This window comes from Tribolium castaneum, chromosome 3 (genome assembly GCF_031307605.1).
Source record: "Tribolium castaneum strain GA2 chromosome 3, icTriCast1.1, whole genome shotgun sequence".
In the NCBI taxonomy this organism is placed as follows: Eukaryota; Metazoa; Arthropoda; class Insecta; order Coleoptera; family Tenebrionidae; genus Tribolium; species Tribolium castaneum.
The window spans coordinates 23452474-23472824 of record NC_087396.1 but is presented as its reverse complement, the minus strand read 5'-3'; the positions used below and the strand labels follow the sequence as shown (position 1 = coordinate 23472824).

Genomic DNA, 20351 nt, shown 5'->3' with positions numbered 1-20351 from the left:
AACAGTAAAGGTTAAGAAGTGATAATTCCCTAGTAAATCACTGGCAACACGAGAATACAGCGCCTCTGGTGCTGAAGTGCGTTACTACCACGGTAAAGCGCCACGTTTGAATAAATTCCTTTTATATTCTGTTTTTTATTATTTTTATCTTACAAGTTTTATTGCAAATTGTTTAAAATAAAAAAAAATATTTTCATTTTAAACGAAATGAAAACATTTTATATTTATTTTAAACAAAATTTGCAATGAAACTTACAAAAAAAGTTGTTTTGGGGTAATAAAACACAGATTTTGTTAACATTTTTATTGTACACTTGAGTAACATAACAAATTAAATTTTTCAAAAAATTAAAGTATTGTATTATTTCTTAATTATACAAAAATTATCAAAAAATTAAATCAGTTAGTGTTGGCATGTTTTGCCTGTCTGCTCCAGACTTAAAACAAAATAAGGCCTTCTTTGCAATGACTTTTACCTTGTCTGTCAGCAAACAGTTGCCCACGCTACGACCACGAGGAGGTACATGCAGTGCACTGACACACTCGAGCGCAAATAAGAAACTTAAAAGTAAATTCTGAAATACCCTAAATCGAGAAAACGCCAAAATTTTGAACTTACAGGATCCTCAATTTTGCAGGCATTCCTCCACAATTCGTGAAGCTTTAGATTCTTAGGGAAGGTGAAGAAATGCTTGTTGGCATGTCCTTTGTTGGGAACATAACCACTGGTGCATCCGGGGTATTTGCAGGAATATTTGCGATAACCAGCCATGACTAAAGTTCGCTTGAGTAGTAGAAATCAAAAATCCGTCACTCCAGCCCAGAGACCAATGCCTTTAAAATAGAAAGAAACACCAATCAAAAAGATGAGGTTATATTAACAAAACAAGAGATACTTATCTTTTTGGTCGGCGCTCAACACCAGGAATTGACTCACTAACGAACTGTAATCAGAATTTTTGCTTTGATTAAACGATGAAACAAATAATTGCTACATACTTCCGGTAACACGTTGAACGATGAGTGACAAAACAACACTTTTGGCGCGATATTTTCGGCGCGATCTTTTTAGCGATCTGCGCGCAAGCGTAGATGTCATTGTTACGTCAAAAAATATAATTTAATGAAATCCCTAATAAATACGCGCTTGTTTTAAAATAAGCAGTCGTCATTGGTCGTCCCTTTTCATCTCCCCGGGAGTGCAAAACCCCCCTGGCCTATACTCTCGTGTTGCCAATGCGCGTATCCCACTTTCACCCCCATGGTAACCAGTAAAAGCAACATACCGTCGTGGTAACGCCTAGGGTAAATTAGAGTTCCTATATTGGGAACTCTAATATAGGAACTCTAGGGTAAATAGACAAAAAAGACCGATCGTGCAAAAATGTTATTGTAGTATTCAACGATAGGCAACCAACAATGTCATTATTGTTACATAGTTATAATTTGTCTAAATTTGAGTTTTTTTTAATTTCGTAATTGTGATATTAAAAAGCCTAGACATTTTTATAATAAAGTTTAATCACAGGTTTAATGCAAAACAGATGGCGCCATCTAACCAGGATCGCGCGCGGCGCTGTTTCGGTCGATAATTCAGTTTTACTTGTCGTTTATTGTTGCGTCGAGTAGTCGAGTGGACAGTTCACGGGGGTGTCGCTTGCATAGAGAAAGAGGAAACATGATTTAAATTTCGCCCTCACCCTGGACTGTCAACATTGTCAACCCATATAAGGCATAAAGCACAATTAGCATGCGCAGTTTTGTAAAACGGTTGACATTGACGGTTTATTTAAAATAATGTTTTTGTGTGTCATGTGTGGTCGTGAGCATGTTGTCGTTTAGGTTGGTTCACGATATTAGACAGACAGGTAAACTGAGTCGCCATTTTATTTGAATCTAACGTTGGAGCAAGTAGATAGATGGCAGCACGGTAGACTGGGACTGTCATAGGACTGTCACTGGAGTTATCAAATTGACAAATTTTTTTGTAAATTCGTTGTAAAAATGAAGAAATGTCGACTGTGTAGTCAGATAAAGCTCTTAACAAATGATTTATCGATTTTTCAGGTGCCTAAGGTAAAATATTTTCGTAAATAACTTTGTTAATTTACGCATCATCACATTGAATAAATTTTAAATGTTTCACAGAACGAAGAAAAGCTTCACGAGTGGAGTATCTCTACCGGTGTTGCTTTGTGTAATAAAGATTTTGTGTGTCAACGGCATTTCGAAAAATACTTTGTTACCGAAATTTATGAAGGAGACAAAATTTGCTTAAGAACCTTATCCTCGAATGCTGTTCCTACCCTGCAATTACCTTCCACGTCCACTATACCTACTCAAGATCAAGTTCTTATCCCATCCAGAGTTTACGAAATCCCAACCCTAATAAGGTTTGCATAATTTTCCCATTAAGTCAATATCAATCACGTAACACAAAACAACAAGTTTTACGGATGGTAGATAGTTTACTAATTCCAGACACATTCCAGTTGTCCAAATCTGTAATTGTTACGAAATTAATCCACGATTCCTGAATGTCGTCAACTTTGCCTTGACAGTTTTTTTTAAACGTTATAAACTCATTATTTAAAAGATAAGAAACTAATTTTGATTTAATTAGTTGTTTAAAAATCAAAGGCAGTATCCAGTAGATGGTAAGTATAATGAGTATTTTTGGTTGCATCTTGTGGAGTTCTTACAAAAACGAATGACACCTTTTTGAACTACTTTTTTTAATTAAAATTTTTCGTTTCTTCTTAATATCGCACTCAGTTTCGAGTAAACAATATAAATCAGAGAAACATTAAGTTGAAGTTTACATGTGGTTGCAAAAGTCGAGGCGTTTCAAATTATAAGGCCGAAATGATAACCTTAATAGTTACTGGCCTTCGCACAAACTGTATAAAGTAGCCAGCCGCCACACGCTTAGGTGCGTGGCCTGGACAAATTGATAAATTATAAAGGACTAGGCACACTTCTTATGGGAATTTAAGGACCACTCAAATTGAGTAATTTTTATATCAATCGATGCCTCATAAAAAACTGACCAAATCATATCATTGCGCCAAACGTGTAGCTTAATTAGGAACGTGGGAAATTGCAATCAAAGTGAAGATTTGTCCCTTAAGAAAAGCATTGGGGCGGCTTTTGGGTGAGTACAAAGAGCTTGTAAATCTTCGAGATTTACAACACAGCGGTATTACAACAATTACTGGATTGGGGGTCAGGTATAGGGAACAGACACTTTTATGGAAATAGGGATTTAAGCGGACAGGAGTTAATATCTCCAACAATAGGAATAATTTAAATTCAATCGCGATTTCTGGCGTTCCTAATCAAGCTACACGTTTGGCGCAATGATATGATTTGATCAGCTTTTTGAGATGCATCGATTGATATAAAAATTATCCAATTTGAGTGGTCCTTAAATTCCCATAAGAAGTGTGCCTAGTCCTTTATAATACGTTTACTACTTCAGACATTCTGGTTTTCTCTTGTTGGAAATTGGGATCCGGACCGAATCGATACAGAACCGAAAACCGGAATCAAACCTAAATGTTGTGAACCTTAACTGAAACCCGAATCGTTATTTTGATTTAATTTTTTTTACTATCGGACTGGTATCAAAATTTTTTTGCTCATCTAGAACTGGAACCGTAACGAAACCCAAAGTTTTTACTCATTTAGAACCCAAACCCGCATGAAATCCCGAATTTGTTTGGGTTCAGGTCCCTGGTTGAAAATACTACACGATTAACGCTTTTAAATGTGTAAAAAATGCTTATTAAACATTTAATCCTGTCATTACGTGCGTACCCACAAAAAACACAACAAAACCTCCATCTATACTACTTTATTACGTATAAAAAATATAATAACAAAAATTTAAATTAAAATTGTTTTAGATCCCCACAAATTCCATCTATATCCCAAGAACATCAAAATGAAACCATGCAAATTTCAAAATTTCAAGAAATCCTTCAACCCTCCCATTCCCGAACAAGTTTTTCAGATAAACATGTATTAACGGCTTTAAAAGAAAATATTCAAGAATTACATGTGCGATTGCCATCAGGTTGGGGAGTTCACAACAACACAAATATCGTAACTATAAGTCGCGTAGTGGGAAACATTCCCAAAATCGATAGAGCTGTTGTTGTGGACAACTGCAATGCCAATGTCTACTTGAATGGGATCTTTCGATCCGTGCATGCTGTACAAACTTTTGAAGACGTTCTAAACATTGTTAATAGAGTAGAGGACGCTAATTTATGTTTGGGTACAGGAATTAGCGACAAAAGGAGCCACCTTTGCAATGGTGAAAATAAACAAAAGAAAACAGAAAGATGTAAAACATGTGCTGCTTTAAGAAAAAATTTACTACGGGACATCAACAGAAAGACAAAATCTACACTACAAACAAATTTGCGTAAAAAGAATAAAAAGCAGTTATATTTACGACTGAAAAGAAAAGAAAAAAGACAGACCAAGACTATTACGGAAATGAGTCAAATTTTGAAGGATCAAGATAAGATCGAAAATATTATTAATAAATTACCAGAAAATCAACAAATGGTGGTTCGTACATGTTTTGAAACTGTTGGTCGTCCTGTATTTGGCAAAAGATACTCGAAGGAATGGATATACACGTGTATTCTTTTGAAAATTAAAAGTCCTAAACTCTATCGACATATGAGGACTAGGGAGTTGCTTCCTCTGCCTGCACCGAGTACTCTATCTAATTACATCAGGAACATCGACAGTGCTTACGGATTTCAAAATAAATTGTTTGAACTTTTAAAAGAAAAAACCAAAAATATGACGGAATTTGAACGACATGGAACGATAATGGTAGATGAATGTAAAATAACTCCAAGCAAACACTTTGATAAGAATCGTTTGGAAGTAATAGGGTTTGTGGATTTGGGCGATTATACACCCAATAATCAACAAAATCAACTGGGAGACCACGTCCTCGTTTTCATGTTTCAGTCGTTTGTAGGCAAAAATATTCAAGCTCTTGCGTGCTTTTTGTCGAAAGGCAGCGTCAGTGGTCCAATTTTGGCAAAGCTTGTTCTGGAAGCAGTTTTGTTATGTGAAGCAGCAGGTTTATTCGTGGACGTTGTTACCTCTGACGGTGCTACATGGAACAGAAACATGTGGAAGTCTTGCAGTGCCGAAAATCCGGATGCGCCGTGGACAATTCATCCTGCTAATCCAAAAAGAAAATTGCGGATGTGCTCCGATTTTCCACATTTGTTAAAATGCATTCGAAATCGTCTCGTTGCAAAAAAAGAGCTACATGTACCAGAAGGATGCGTTCGATTGAGCCATTTCCAAAAATTAATCGAATACGATGCAAAACATGAGTTCAAGTTAGCATACAAGCTAACGCGAAAACATGTTAACCCTGAAAATCATGAAAAAATGAGAACAAGATACGCTTTTCAATTATTCAGCGGTACAGTAGCAGACGCGCTAACGATTTTAAAAGAAAAGGGAATTCCAGGGTTTGCCGACTGTGAACCGACTGTACAGTTTTGTAGGCGGTTAAATCAAATTTCAGACATACTTAATTCGAATAACTGTTTTGACGGCCTAAAACTGAATTCCAAAGAGCACCACGCTTTAGAAGATTTCCTTTTGTATCTAGAACTGTGGGAGTCTTGTACAGATCCACAATTCTTTTTAACCAAATCAACTTACAATGGGTTAAGGGCAACAATTAACACTACACTGGATCTATTACGCTACTGCTCAAGTGAGTTAGGATTCCGATATTTAATGACTTCTCGTATTAATCAAGATCCGCTCGAGCACTTCTTCGGATTATTAAGATCTAGTGGTGGTGATAATAATAACCCGGAATCAATTCAGGTGGCCCAAATTTTCCGTTTACTTTCGTTATATTCGTTAATCAAACCAGCTAAAGGTAGCAACGTTAGTGGAAGTGGAATGCTCAATGTCTTAATCAATAATAGCGATATGATAAGCAATAAAGACAGAGCAATTCTTACAAAACAAGAAATGGATTTGAGATTGGATCAAGCTCTAGAGGAAGACATAGAGTCCGGTACAGCAGTACAATTTAATGATAATATGGAGGCATTTGCTTATGTTTGCGGATTTATTGCCCGCAAACACAAAAAAGAAAAATGCCAAGATTGCATAAAAACCCTAATCGGAGAGGGCCTCGAATCATATAATGAGTTTATCATTTTAAGAAGTAGGGGACATCTAACGTTCCCCTCAGCCAAACTTATTACGCTTCTTCAAGAAGTTGAGATAATCATTTCTCCAAAACTACAAGAAGAAGTTAGAAAAACGAGTTTGATTGATATTTTAAATTTACTGTGTCGGTACAAAGTTCATAATCTAATCGGATGTGAACAACATACGTCAGAAATGACAAAAAAAATTTTGTATTCATTTTTAATAACTCGTTTATCGATTTCGTGCAAAAAAGAAGCGCGGAAAAGAGCTGCAGAATGCAGCCAACAGAAAAGACTTAGTAAGCTTTCAAAACTAGTATAAGGTGCCTTTATTACTAAGCATAATAATTTGATTTGGCCAAATGGTCCAACTACTCGTAAAATCCCTTTTCCTTGGAGGAAGAAGATTGGAGGCTACATAGCATTGGCCACGTCTCATAAGTTGGCATTCAGGATCTAGGCTCTAGTTGGAATGCTGTCTATACCTACCAACACTGTATTTTTTTGTTCCTTCATCGTCGTTCCATCAATCTACTATTATAATCGCATTTTAATTTTCGACGGTTCTTTTCAGAACCACAAAATTTTCCTAACAAATAAAAAAAGAACGATTCACAAGACTATCAACTAAAAGTAACTAACCACTAGATCGGAGTTTTAATAAATAACAATTGATTGATTCTGAAAATGTGCTGCTACGCTATGATATTTAACTAATAAAGTTGAATGATTGCGAGTAAAATAATTAGTACTGCCTAATTATTTTTAGAATTTATGTACACATAAAGCTACGGGAAGGTTGATTTATATAGAATCTAAATCAATTTTCTGAATTTTTTTAACAGTTAAATAGCAGTCAAACTTAAAATTTATCTTAATTTTGACCCAAGTATTTAAAAAAATAATAATTTCCAATTTGTTCCCTAAATTTCCTTGATTATTAAAACCGACGAGACTTCCAATCGTTAAGCGGCACCGAATCACATTTTGTTGCAGTTATAACTTTGAGCTTGCAGCAAAAACCTGTTTGAACATTTAAGCAACACTGCAACGAATGCATTGAAAATAGCCTTGCATAACAAACCGACTTCCAAACTGCAAGTGCTTCGCCATTGTACGAAAAATTCCGTTTCCTAGAGCGATACTGATTTTAGTGAAAATTGGTTTGGTTGTTTAGTTGTTCAATCCGAAAATTGAGAGTTGAACGGTCTAACGTATGTAGAAAACTTGTGCCTCTATCCCAAAAAACGCTACAATAATGCTTCGGTAAATTATGTCGTATATTTATACAACTGACTTAAGAATTATCGCACCGTTTTTTGGGATAGGCACACGAGTTTTTCGTTTTCTACATGCGTTAGACCGCTCAACTCTCAATTTTCGGACAGTACAGAACGATTATGGGGCCTACTGCGGTAAATAGTATTCGCCACTAACTGTGTTATTACCTGAAATTGATTAAGCAACTGATTTCGTAGTATCCCCACGATATACCACATCACTAACCCCAAGGTCTCATCGAAGCAACGTAAAAAACAATCGTTTCTCGAAATCGTGAAGCCAATCTCACCTACTACAGACACCCCCCGATTAACCCAAAAGTAAATTTCTAACAATATTTCGCGAACAAAAACAATACATCATGAGGCAACTCTAAAACGAGACAAATAAGCTGAATACGTAACCTCAACCCTTCTATAAAACTGTCATAATGACAGTCCCAGTCTACTCTGGCGCCATCTGTCATTTTTAAACAAAACCTCTCAACTTGCTCCATGTTTTGGTTCGCGCCCATCAACGGCAAATTGGGTAAGCCGTTCCACCATAATTATCTTATTCATCTTGGGTTGGTTCTTGTGTGAAAATCGCGTTTGCCTCACGGAACGCAATTATTCAAGAATGGAAAGAAGTCAGAGTGTACATGCCTTCAAATTCCCCCTGTACCTTCGTAAAGTGCACTTTGAATGTTATGTGAGACTGGAAGTGTTTTATAAAACGGAAAGGTAAAGTGCTAGTTTTGTGGACTGTTAAAATTACGTTGTGCATGAGAAAATTACACAATATGTTTTACTTTAGAATGTATTTTGCACTACTATAATTAAAAAACCGTTTTTTTTTAAATAGTGTAAATTTGTTAGTCCCGTGTTTAGTGATAATAATTTTACAGGTTGTATATACAAAGTTTGGATATATTTATTCAATTTTTGTATAAAACCAGTAATGCAAACTAATAAGAGTACCTACATAAAATACGCAATGTTCAAATTGCGCGCGGTTTTTCAATTTCCAATATGGTGGATTTAGTTTCTCACCCGACCGCACGTAGCGCTAACAGCATTAATTTGTTTCCTCAAAATAACACGGCGCTGTCACTTCTTAACCTTTATATTCTTTGGGACAGTTCCTTTACATTCTTTGGGACCTTGTAGCAGCGTGTGAGCGTCGTGAGCGTGTTGTGCATCGATTAACAGGTAAGTCTTGATTGTCTTGATATTTATTAAATGTTATAAGTAAAATGTAATTCGTCTGACATAATGTTTATTTTCAACGATTGTGTCTAAAATTAAAGTAAATCAAATAACTGAATCCTGACCCACGACCACGTGGTTTTTATATTGTAATTGTTTTCGCGTCCAAAACATGGCAGTAATTACATAATAACTAGAATAATTATATTTATTATACTGTTATCACTAGGAAGTTGTAACACGTGTTGTACGGTAGGCAAAATTGCTTATCTGAATTTGTGTTTTTGTAAAGGTTTTTAAATATCGCAGAGAAAATGTCCGCTTAACGCTGACTCGTACTGTAAGTTGTTTCTATTGTTGTAATGTACAACTTTCACTTTCCTGTTAAATGTGCAACCCTCAATCCTTAACCGCTCGTGACGCCCCCCTTCTGGGAGCAGGTAGTTTTTCCTTCTTAAAAAGGACCGTCACAAAAATGAGGGAAGGAGACGCGATGTAGAGCTAAAAGTAAATTGTTGTAACATTGTAAGTTGTTGGAAGTTTGTAGAGAATAAATCTGTTGAATTTTTTAGGGTTTTTGCGTGCGACCGTTGGCAGCGGTTTGAACTAACCCTCACTGTTCTGTGGTTGACAGTTGACACCACCATGTATAGATAGTCCTGCTGGTGAACCAACTTCCCTTATTTTCCATTGTCGGGCGCAAACCAAAATGTGGAGCAAGTTGGAGCTTTTATTTTATCTGACAGATGGCACCAGCGTAGACTGGGACTGTCACAATGTTTACAAGAAAAAAGATACACGCATCACGTTGTTAAAAATACGACATTTATGAAGAACAATTAATACCTGAAGGATGCCCGCACTCCACTACCACCGAATGGTAGTGGAGTTTTTTTTCTGGAAAGCATTTATTCTGACTTCAATGTTTCGATGTCTTTCGCGCCCGAAAATGCATCGAACCGAAGTTTAGAACTATTCAGAAAATATTATTATTTCAGCGCGAAAAAAGCAGAAGTTGTTACAAGATGACTAATTTGGGTGCTGAGATAACATTTTTTAATTTCGCATCATTTTTTTATAAAAAACAAAGAAAATTTGTGAAATTGTGACAGTCCCAGTCTACCGTGCTGCCATCTATCAACTTGCTCCAGCGTTAGAATCAATTATAATAGCGAGTTGGTTTACCTGTCTGTCTCTATATCGTGGTTGACACCTTGTAGCAGCGTGTGAGCGTCGTGAGCGTGTTGTGCATCGATTAACAGGTAAGTCTTGATTGTCTTGATATTTGTTAAATGTTATAAGTAAAATGTAATTCGTCTGACATTATGTTTATTTTCAACGATTGTGTCTAAAATTAAAGTAAATCAAATAACTGAATCCTGACCCACGACCACGTGGTTTTTATATTGTAATTGTTTTCGCGTCCAAAACATGGCAGTAATTACATAATAACTAGAATAATTATATTTATTATACTGTTATCACTAGGAAGTTGTAACACGTGTTGTACGGTAGGCAAAATTGCTTATCTGAATTTGTGTTTTTGTAAAGGTTTTTAAATATCGCAGAGAAAATGTCCGCTTAACGCTGACTCGTACTGTAAGTTGTTTCTATTGTTGTAATGTACAACTTTCACTTTCCTGTTAAATGTGCAACCCTCAATCCTTAACCGCTCGTGACGCCCCCCTTCTGGGAGCAGGTAGTTTTTCCTTCTTAAAAAGGACCGTCACAAAAATGAGGGAAGGAGACGCGATGTAGAGCTAAAAGTAAATTGTTGTAACGTTGTAAGTTGTTGGAAGTTTGTAGAGAATAAATCTGTTGAATTTTTTAGGGTTTTTGCGTGCGACCGTTGGCAGCGGTTTGAACTAACCCTTACTGTTCTGTGGTTGACAGTTGACACCTTGTAGCAGCGTGTGAGCGTCGTGAGCGTGTTGTACAGGTAAGTCTTGATTGTCTTGATATTAATTAAATGTTATAAGTAAAATGTAATTCGTCTGACATTATGTTTATTTTCAACGATTGTGTCTAAAATTAAAGTAAATCAAATAACTGAATCCTGACCCACGACCACGTGGTTTTTATATTGTAATTGTTTTCTCGTCAAAAACATGGCAGTAATTACATAATAACTAAATAATTATATTTATTATACTGTTATCACTAGGAAGTTGTAACACGTGTTGTACGGTAGGCAAAATTGCTTATCTGAATTTGTGTTTTTGTAAAGGTTTTTAAATATCGCAGAGAAAATGTCTGCTTAACGCTGACTCGTACTGTAAGTTGTTTCTATTGTTGTAATGTACAACTTTCACTTTCCTGTTAAATGTGCAACCCTCAATCCTTAACCGCTCGTGACGCCCCCCTTCTGGGAGCAGGTAGTTTTTCCTTCTTAAAAAGGACCGTCACAAAAATGAGGGAAGGAGACGCGATGTAGAGCTAAAAGTAAATTGTTGTAACATTGTAAGTTGTTGGAAGTTTGTAGAGAATAAATCTGTTGAATTTTTTAGGGTTTTTGCGTGCGACCGTTGGCAGCGGTTTGAACTAACCCTCACTGTTCTGTGGTTGACAGTTGACACCTTGTAGCAGCGTGTGAGCGTCGTGAGCGTGTTGTGCATCGATTAACAGGTAAGTCTTGATTGTCTTGATATTAATTAAATGTTATAAGTAAAATGTAATTCGTCTGACATTATGTTTATTTTCAACGATTGTGTCTAAAATTAAAGTAAATCAAATAACTGAATCCTGACCCACGACCACGTGGTTTTTATATTGTAATTGTTTTCGCGTCAAAAACATGGCAGTAATTACATAATAACTAAATAATTATATTTATTATACTGTTATCACTAGGAAGTTGTAACACGTGTTGTACGGTAGGCAAAATTGCTTATCTGAATTTGTGTTTTTGTAAAGGTTTTTAAATATCGCAGAGAAAATGTCTGCTTAACGCTGACTCGTACTGTAAGTTGTTTCTATTCTTAGGTCCAAATCACACAATAGGTATTTTTTTTTATACTTGGAAGTAAGTGAATAATCTCATTTATCGGAAGAAAGGCATACCTATATTCAGAATACCAATTATTCATTAAACTCAACTAGTTTGTTAAAGTTAACTAATTGCCTTTCGCAGTTACTTTATAATAGCATACTTTACAGGCAAATAAGCTTGACCATTAATAAACTTACCTACTATATATATATATATATATATATATATATATATATATATATATATATTTACACTATCGGACAAAAGTAAGGCAACATGTTGAAAAATATACAAATATTGGTATTTTAAATTTTAAGAGTTGGTATTTACTTTCAATTTAATTTTATAATAAATGTTTAAAGATATTCTTATTCGTGTTGAAAATGGATTGCCTGTGGGTAGTTATTATGACATACTACTAGCTTGAAATATAAAAAAGCCCGATATTAATGCGACAAAAGTAAGGCAACATTGTCAGAAAATACTTTCAACTCAAATTTTATTTAATTCAACATTTACATAACATTACTCAACACTAAAGTTTAAACAAATAGAACGAAAAATTCAATAATTTATGGCATAGCCGTTATTAAGTATAATTTTTTGGCACCGTCTGGGCATTGAAGAAAGTAATTTTTGAATAACATTTTCATTCAGATTTGACCACACTTCCTTGATTTTATCTATCAAAGATTGCTTGTTGGGAAATCTTTGTATCCGGATTCGTCGCTCTACCTCTTCCCATAAATTCTCAATTGGGTTGAGGTCTGGTGATTGGGCAGGCCATCGCAAAACATGAATATTATTATTTTGGAACCACTCACTGACCAATGCAGAAGTGTGTTTTTGGTCGTTATCTTGCTGAAAGATAAAACGAAGAGGCATTTCCCATTCTGCATACGGCAGCATTACATCTTGGAGTATGTCCCTATAGGTATAGATGAACCGATCCATATTACCCTCAATAAAGCTCAACGGACCCACACCATTCCACGAAAAACACCCCCACAGAAAAACGCTACCATGACCATGTTTAACAGTGGGTGTAATATACTTGGGGTTGAATCGTGTATTAATTGGCCGTCTCACACGTTTCATTCCATCCGAATTAAATAATTTGTATCGAGTTTCGTCACTAAACAGAACATTCCTCCAATCTTGCGCTGTCCAATTCAAATGTTCTCTTGCAAATTGAAGTCTGGCGCGTCTATTTCTTTCGGAAATCAAAGGTTTTTTAGCAGGACGTCTACTAAAAAGCTTTGCTGCAACCAGTCTTCTTTGAATTGTTCGTGTACTTCCGGTATTTCCGCTATAATTTTAGATGCAGATTTCCATGGATCGTTTTCCGAAATTCTTTTAATGCGTCTGTCCATATTTATAGTGGTTTTTTGTGGTCTTCCCGATTTTGGATAATTGTTTAAATGTCCTCTTTCGTTGTAGCGAATAATTATTTTAGACACGCTGTATCTAGGCAGTTGAAATCTTCTTGCAATATCCGCTTGTTTTTCATTGTTTAAGAAAGCATCTATCACTCTTTCTTTCAACTCTTTACCAATTGGTGTACCCGTTGGCATGGCTCTTGTTGCACAAGACGAACTGTTAATATTGGCCTAACAAATTTTTCATTATAACAACATTTTTTGAAAAAAATCTAAATGTTGCCTTACTTTTGTCGTCTTAAAATAATCCTTTTTTACACTACAAGTCAACAAAGCGGTTTTTTCAACCTTAATAAATAATTACTTGACATTAATGACAGTAGCTTCATTTGATTCTTTTAATAATACCATATTTTGCCCGATCATAATTTATTTACATTAGATAGACATTAATTTCTACATTTTTCAAAATGTTGCCTTACTTTTGTCCGATAGTGTATATATATATATATATATATTTATATTGAAGTAATCTAAAAGTTGGATTTTTTTAAGCACAATTTGTTGTGCTTAGGTTATCAAAGATGAGTTATCTGTTTACATTATCATCATCGATTAAATTATAATGAAAACATGTTTTTACCACAATTGTTGTTATATTGTTTATTACCGAATCTTTGCTATAAAACTATTATACTATTTATTATATGCTCTTTGGTTAACTTGATAATATTTTTAATCATCTCTCTTAATTTCAATTATCGTTTCAATTTGCTTTATCTGACTATCTTTTCGAGTGATTCTCCTATATTCAAATAAAACTTTTTAGTGTATTCCAAATATGAATAAAATATTTCTTCCAAAGTAATATAATATTCTTTAATTTCTTGATCCGTTTTTGTATTTAATGTTATTATTAGGGATTTAATATTACGAACACTCAATAAAATCCATATTGTTTTATTTAAATTAACTATTTGGCGAAATATTTATAATATATTTTGTTATCAATTTTTTATAATATGATAATTCATTTTTAATCTTATCATAATTTATTATTTGGTATTCTATTTTATAGTTTTCTAAAATTTTCTTTAAATATTTCTTAATATTACAAATTCCATATTGTATAAAGCATAAAAGATCATTTGTTATTATTATATTTTTCTTTTAAATAACGTAAACCATATATCGGTCAACCACGTACTCAAATTAATTTTATAGGAGTAGTTATTTTTATTTATAAAGTCCAACAGGTTTAATGGATTAGCATTAATTTTATAATTATGTATTGCCTTAAAAGATTATATTCGTTAACGTTAGTTTCCTATTTATCTAGCAATTCTTCTAATTTAAAATGATATTTCCTAACTTTTTTTGCCTTATTGTTATTCAACATCATTATTAATTCTTTAAATTTTTTAATCATTTTATATATATTTATACAAATTTGCTTTAGCATTTTTATAATCTATTTCTTCGTATGAGTTTTCCTAGTCCTTTAAAAAGTTCTTAAAATCGCGTTATTTCTTCAATAAATCCCATGAATTGAAGCAAATTATTTGTGATTAATATTTTTCTTTTTCTGCAAAAACAACATATTTCCAAAAAAATACGACTATCAATTTTCTCTTAAAATCAACACCTACCTACGTCTTTACTTATAGCATTTGTTGATTTTTCATAACCCAATATTTCTGCTAAATCTTTACCTTTAAACAAAGGTTGATTATCATTGTCTAATATGAAAAATACGTCTTGATCATAAACTTTCAAGTAACAGTATTATCTATGTCAATAATTTAATTTTTAATTTTTCGCTTCTTCTTTTTTGGGTGATAAAATTCTTTCCATACGTTATTTGTCTTCATCATATAATTACATCTAATAGTTTTATTTATTTTATTTTTTATAATACGTAGAATAACTGAACATGCCAGAACAATATATAAGTTATTAAAAGAAAATAAACCCATAAAAGATATCGAACTAGAAGAATATGAAAAAACAAAAATTTGTTATCTTAGTATAATGAATATGTGTTATTTAGGAAAGAAAAAAGCAAGATAATTAGAAAAGGACTATATCCTTATGAATACATGGATTCTTTTGAGAAATCTGCTAAATCTTTACCTTTAAACAAAGGTTGATTATCATTGTCTAATATGAAAAATACGTCTTGATCATAAACTTTCAAGTAACAGTATTATCTATGTCAATAATTTAATTTTTAATTTTTCGCTTCTTCTTTCTTGGATGATAAAATTCTTTCCATACGTTATTTGTCTTCATCATATAATTACATCTAATAGTTTTATTTATTTTATTTTTTATAATACGTAGAATAACTGAACATGCCAGAACAATATATAAGTTATTAAAAGAAAATAAACCCATAAAAGATATCGAACTAGAAGAATATGAAAAAACAAAAATTTTTTGTCTTAGTATAATGAATATGTGTTATTTAGGAAAGAAAAAAGCAAGATAATTAGAAAAGGACTATATCCTTATGAATACATGGATTCTTTTGAGAAATCTGCTAAATCTTTACCTTTAAACAAAGGTTGATTATCATTGTCTAATATGAAAAATACGTCTTGATCATAAACTTTCAAGTAACAGTATTATCTATGTCAATAATTTAATTTTTAATTTTTCGCTTCTTCTTTCTTGGATGATAAAATTCTTTCCATACGTTATTTGTCTTCATCATATAATTACATCTAATAGTTTTATTTATTTTATTTTTTATAATACGTAGGTCCCATATTGCCTCGCATATTGTACTAGATCCCTTTTATTACAAGTATTTATTTTTTTGACAATTAATTAAATAAACATTAAATTGATCACCTCCTCCCTATACCACACATATTTTTTTGAATCTCGAGGCTTATCACAAGTTTACCTCAAAAGGGACAGTGTGTTTTATCAATTATCATGCACTGTTTATAGATAATTTCTTATGAAAAAAATGTAATAAATTAAATGAATTGCTCACATAACGATGACCAAGAAGCACGACAAATGTTTCAGAAAAGGTTAAACGATATGAGAAGTATATATAATGTATGAAAATAACGTATTAACCTTGGCAAAACTAGATTTTCTTAAAATACACTTTCGTAATCTTGAAGTCTTTGATGAATAAATTTTCTAATAAATGACAAGTCTTTGCTCCATTTGTTTGAAATTAAAATGTCCAGATGATTTTTATAACTATAGAAATAAATATGAAAAAACATGTAAACAATGTAAAAAAGCAGTTAATTCTATTCGTTTATTATGTGATTGTGGTAGATATTACACTAGAACTAATTTTAAAAGGCATATAAAAACAGATTTGCATAAAAATGGATTGAATTTATTTATTTACTAAAAATTGTTTGTTAGATTTTTTCCTATAATAAATGGAACGAAGGAACTTAAGTAATCTTCGTTTATCTGAACTGTTTAATATTGCAAAATCATTAGACATCAAATATATTAGAAAATATAATAAAGCAGACTTAGTAAAAGCTATTATTAAAGCTGAAGTTGTTAAATGATCAGTTGGAAGTAAATAGAAACAAAAAACATTTCTGTAGAAGATGTTTAAACTACTCCACTAGAACTGAAGATGCTTTAAAGAAACATCAAAATGTGTGCTTTAGTAATGAACCATGTGTTCCGAACATGCCTGATGATAATGTATTAAAATTTAAAAATATTCAAAGAATGTTAAGACATCCGTATGTAGTTTATTCTGATTTTGAATCTATTCTGAAACCTATTCATACATGCGAACCAAATCCTGAATCATCATATACTCATAAAACACAATTTCATGTTCCTTGTGGTTATGGATTATACATTAAGAGTGCTTATAATAATATTGATAACCCATTGGAAATTTACAGAGGAGAGGAAATTGATAAACGTTTTATAAAAAGAATAACTGAACATGCCAGAACAATATATAAGTTATTAAAAGAAAATAAACCCATAAAAGATATCGAACTAGAAGAATATGAAAAAACAAAAATTTGTTATCTTTGTGAAAATGTGTTTTCTATAGAAAATCCAAAAGTAAGAGATCATGATCACTACACTGGAAAATCTAGGGGAGCTGCTTGTAGAAAATGCAATTTGAAATATAGACAACCATTGTTTATTCCAATTTTGTTTCATAATTTAAGTTCTTACGATTGTCATTTGTTTATAAAAAATCTAGGAGAAGATAAAAGTCAATTGAAATTAATACCTAATAACGAAGAGAAATATTTCTTTCAGTAAAATTTTAAGAATGGATGATAATGGATATATCGAATTGAGATTTATCGATTCATTTAGATTTGTAGCAAGTAGCCTAGACAATTTGGCATCTAATCTGGAATCAAGTCAGTTGAGAGAAATAATTAAATACTTTAAATAATGAATTAGTTGTGTTATTTAGGAAAGAAAAAAGCAAGATAATTAGAAAAGGACTATATCCTTATGAATACATGGATTCTTTTGAGAAATTTTCTGAAACAAAACTTCCATCAATAGATAAATTTTATTCTTCGCTCACGAAAGAAGGAATTTCTCAAGAAGAATTCAAACATGCAGTGAAAGTATGGAAACATTTTAAAATTAAAAACTTGGGTGAATGGCATGATTTATACTTAAAACTAGATGTTTTGCTGTTAACTGATGTATTTGAAAATTTTAGAGACTTATGTTTGGAAAAGAGTTATGGACTCGATCCAGTTTGGTATTATACAACGCCGGGGTTAGCTTGGGACTGTATGCTCAAATATACTTCAGTTGAGTTGGAATTATTAACTGATTATGAAATGTATTTGTTTTTTGAAAAGGGAGTTAGAGGAGGTATTTCACAGTGTAGTAACAGGTATTCGCAAGCAGATGAAAATATTCAGATTATCTATATAGATGCTAATAATCTATATGGATGGGCTTTATCTCAGAAATTACCAGAAAAAGACTTTAAGTGGTTGACTTGTGATGAAATTAAACATGTCGACGGTATATTGGTATCAGATAGTGATACGGGTTATGTTTTGGAAGTCGATTTATCATTTCCAGTAGACTTAGCTATTCATAACAAATTCAATGATCTCCCTTTAGCTCCGGAAAATAGAATTCCTCCGGGCGGAAAAGTAGAAAAACTACTTTGTCATTTCTATGATAAGAAAAATTATATAATTCATTACGAAACATTAAAACTTTACAAAAATTTAGGTATTAGAATAAGAAAGGTTCACAGAGGTATAAAATTTACTCAGTCAAATTTCATAGCACCATATGTAAAATTTAATACTGAACAAAGACAAAAAGCGAAAAATGATTGAAAAAGATTTCTGGAAATTAATGGTTAATGCCCCATATGGTAAGTCTATGCAATCTGTTAGAAACCAACAAAATATTAAATTATATTGTGATGAAGAAAAATTACAAAAAGCGATAAACAAACCTAATTTTAAACACAGAACTATATTTAGCAAACACCTGGCAGCAGTTCACAATTTTAAAACAAAATTTTTTTTAATTTTGTTTAATAAACCAATTTATATTGGACAAGCTGTATTAGATTTATCGAAATTGTTAATGTATAACTTCCATTACAATGTAATTAAAAAAGAATTTAATGAAAACGTAAAACTTCTTTATGGAGACACTGATAGCTTTATATATGAGATTAAAAATGCCGATTTCTATGAATTTATGAAAAACAATCCCGACTATTTTGATACAGCTGATCATCCATTATATTCGGATAAAAATAAGAAAGTAATAGGGAAGTTCAAAGATGAATTGAATGGTATTAAGATATTAGAATGCATAGGTTTAAGGTCAAAAATGTACAGTTACAGAACTGAAACGTCTGTTTCGAAAAAATTAAAAGGTATCAAAAAAGCAGTATTGAAGAAAGAAATAAGTTTTGAAGATTACAAAAATTGCTTGTTTAATCAAAAAGAATACTTTCATAGGCAGAAAGTGATCAGGAGTCATAAACATGATATATTTACTGAAGAAGTAAAGAAAAAGTCTCTAAGTTGGAAAGATGATAAAAGATACCTTTTACCTAATTCTACAGATACATTAGCTTATGGACACGTATTAGTATCATCATAATATAACATAACATAATCGCTATTTTTTATTAGTGTTGAAGTAATAAATTAAGAAAACAATAATTACAATTACGATAATAAACACAAGAACAAAAATAATAATTTTTAATTTATTAACTTGTTGAATGAGACTTGAAAACTTTTTTCGGAATTTTGGATATTCTTCATTGAATATATTTAAGTTCTTGAATACAGTACTTTCCATTTAATTTACAATTTTTGAATCTTTTCATTTATTGCTCTCATATTTTTAGTATGTCTTTCAAATATTTTCAAAGTTCTTTTCTTTACATCATCGATGTTTGATGGTATTACTACTGTTTTGCTTCTTAATTCTGCTAGTTTCTTAGGATCGTAATTATTGTAGTTATCTAATTTATATTCCAATTCATCTATTTTATTATTAGCGGACTCTAGCTCACAATCAGTCATAATTAATTGTTCAAGGAATAAATTAGCTGCTTTTCTTGCAATATATTTATCTACAACTTCTTGTTTGAAACCAACTATTTTTGCTCCATCTTCTAATCTGTCTATTTCAGTAATAATAGGTTTTAAATCTTTTTTCCATTTTTCTTTCTCATCGTTGGGAATGTATGAAACTAGTTTGTCCATTTATGACTAAATAAAATAAATATGCGTATGGTGGTAATGCCATCACCCAAGTGCCAGAGTTTTCAGGTCGCATCTACAGCCTCTGACCTGACCTAACGACCACTAGTAGTGACCGGGACCGACGGCTTAACGTCTCCTCCGAAAGACGAGTTCGTTGCGATGTTTTTGGCATTACATTATCCGGTCACCCATCCAAGGAATGACCGGGGTCAGAGCTTCTTAACTTCATAGATCAATTATAATCTATGAAATCAGCTGACCTATGCAACTAACAGAAAAGTTTCTAAAGATTTACTAATTAATTCGTCTGCTTCTTCATCTAAACGTGTATTTTTACGACTACCTGCTTTATGTTCTACATTATCGAATATTTTTTTATTTTTTATTTTACTTTTTCTCTCTTTTGTTCCCAATTGTTCCGATTTGTTCTCTTTTGTTCCGGATTGCTCTGGTTTGTTCCCGTTTGTTCTCGTTTTACATGCAATCTTAATTCCAACTGAATTTAGTCCCATATTAAGGGAATTTCTGGAAATACTTTTAGATTTGCAAAAATCTGTCTTTGTTAG

At 32.5% G+C, this 20351-nt stretch overlaps 1 protein-coding gene and 1 long non-coding RNA gene across 4 annotated transcripts in view; one reads left to right on the top strand and one right to left on the bottom strand.

Annotated features, from left to right (window-relative positions):
• Positions 1 to 1853: 1853 nt before the first annotated feature.
• LOC135265747 (uncharacterized) lies at positions 1854 to 7959 on the bottom strand. Of its 2 annotated transcripts, none has more exons than XR_010333595.1 (4): positions 7664 to 7959; positions 5133 to 5413; positions 2318 to 5079; positions 1854 to 1958 (listed from the first exon to the last, which is right to left on the bottom strand). It is a non-coding gene; the product is annotated as an uncharacterized LOC135265747 (long non-coding RNA). The 2 variants fall into 2 exon arrangements; XR_010333596.1 differs by having other exon boundaries at positions 2340 to 5079.
• Positions 7960 to 8601: 642 nt separating this feature from the next.
• Positions 8602 to 20351, top strand: part of Mad1 (Mitotic arrest-deficient 1) — a 31880-nt gene continuing 20130 nt past the window's right edge. The window contains exons 1-4 of one of the 2 annotated variants that reach the window (XM_064355853.1): positions 8602 to 8686; positions 9256 to 9945; positions 10515 to 10622; positions 11191 to 11308. The gene's annotated coding sequence lies outside the window, so the exon portion shown is untranslated. Of the gene's footprint in view, positions 8687 to 9255; positions 9946 to 10005; positions 10468 to 10514; positions 10623 to 11190; positions 11309 to 20351 lie in introns of those variants that run through there. The other variant, XM_064355854.1, reaches the window with a different exon arrangement.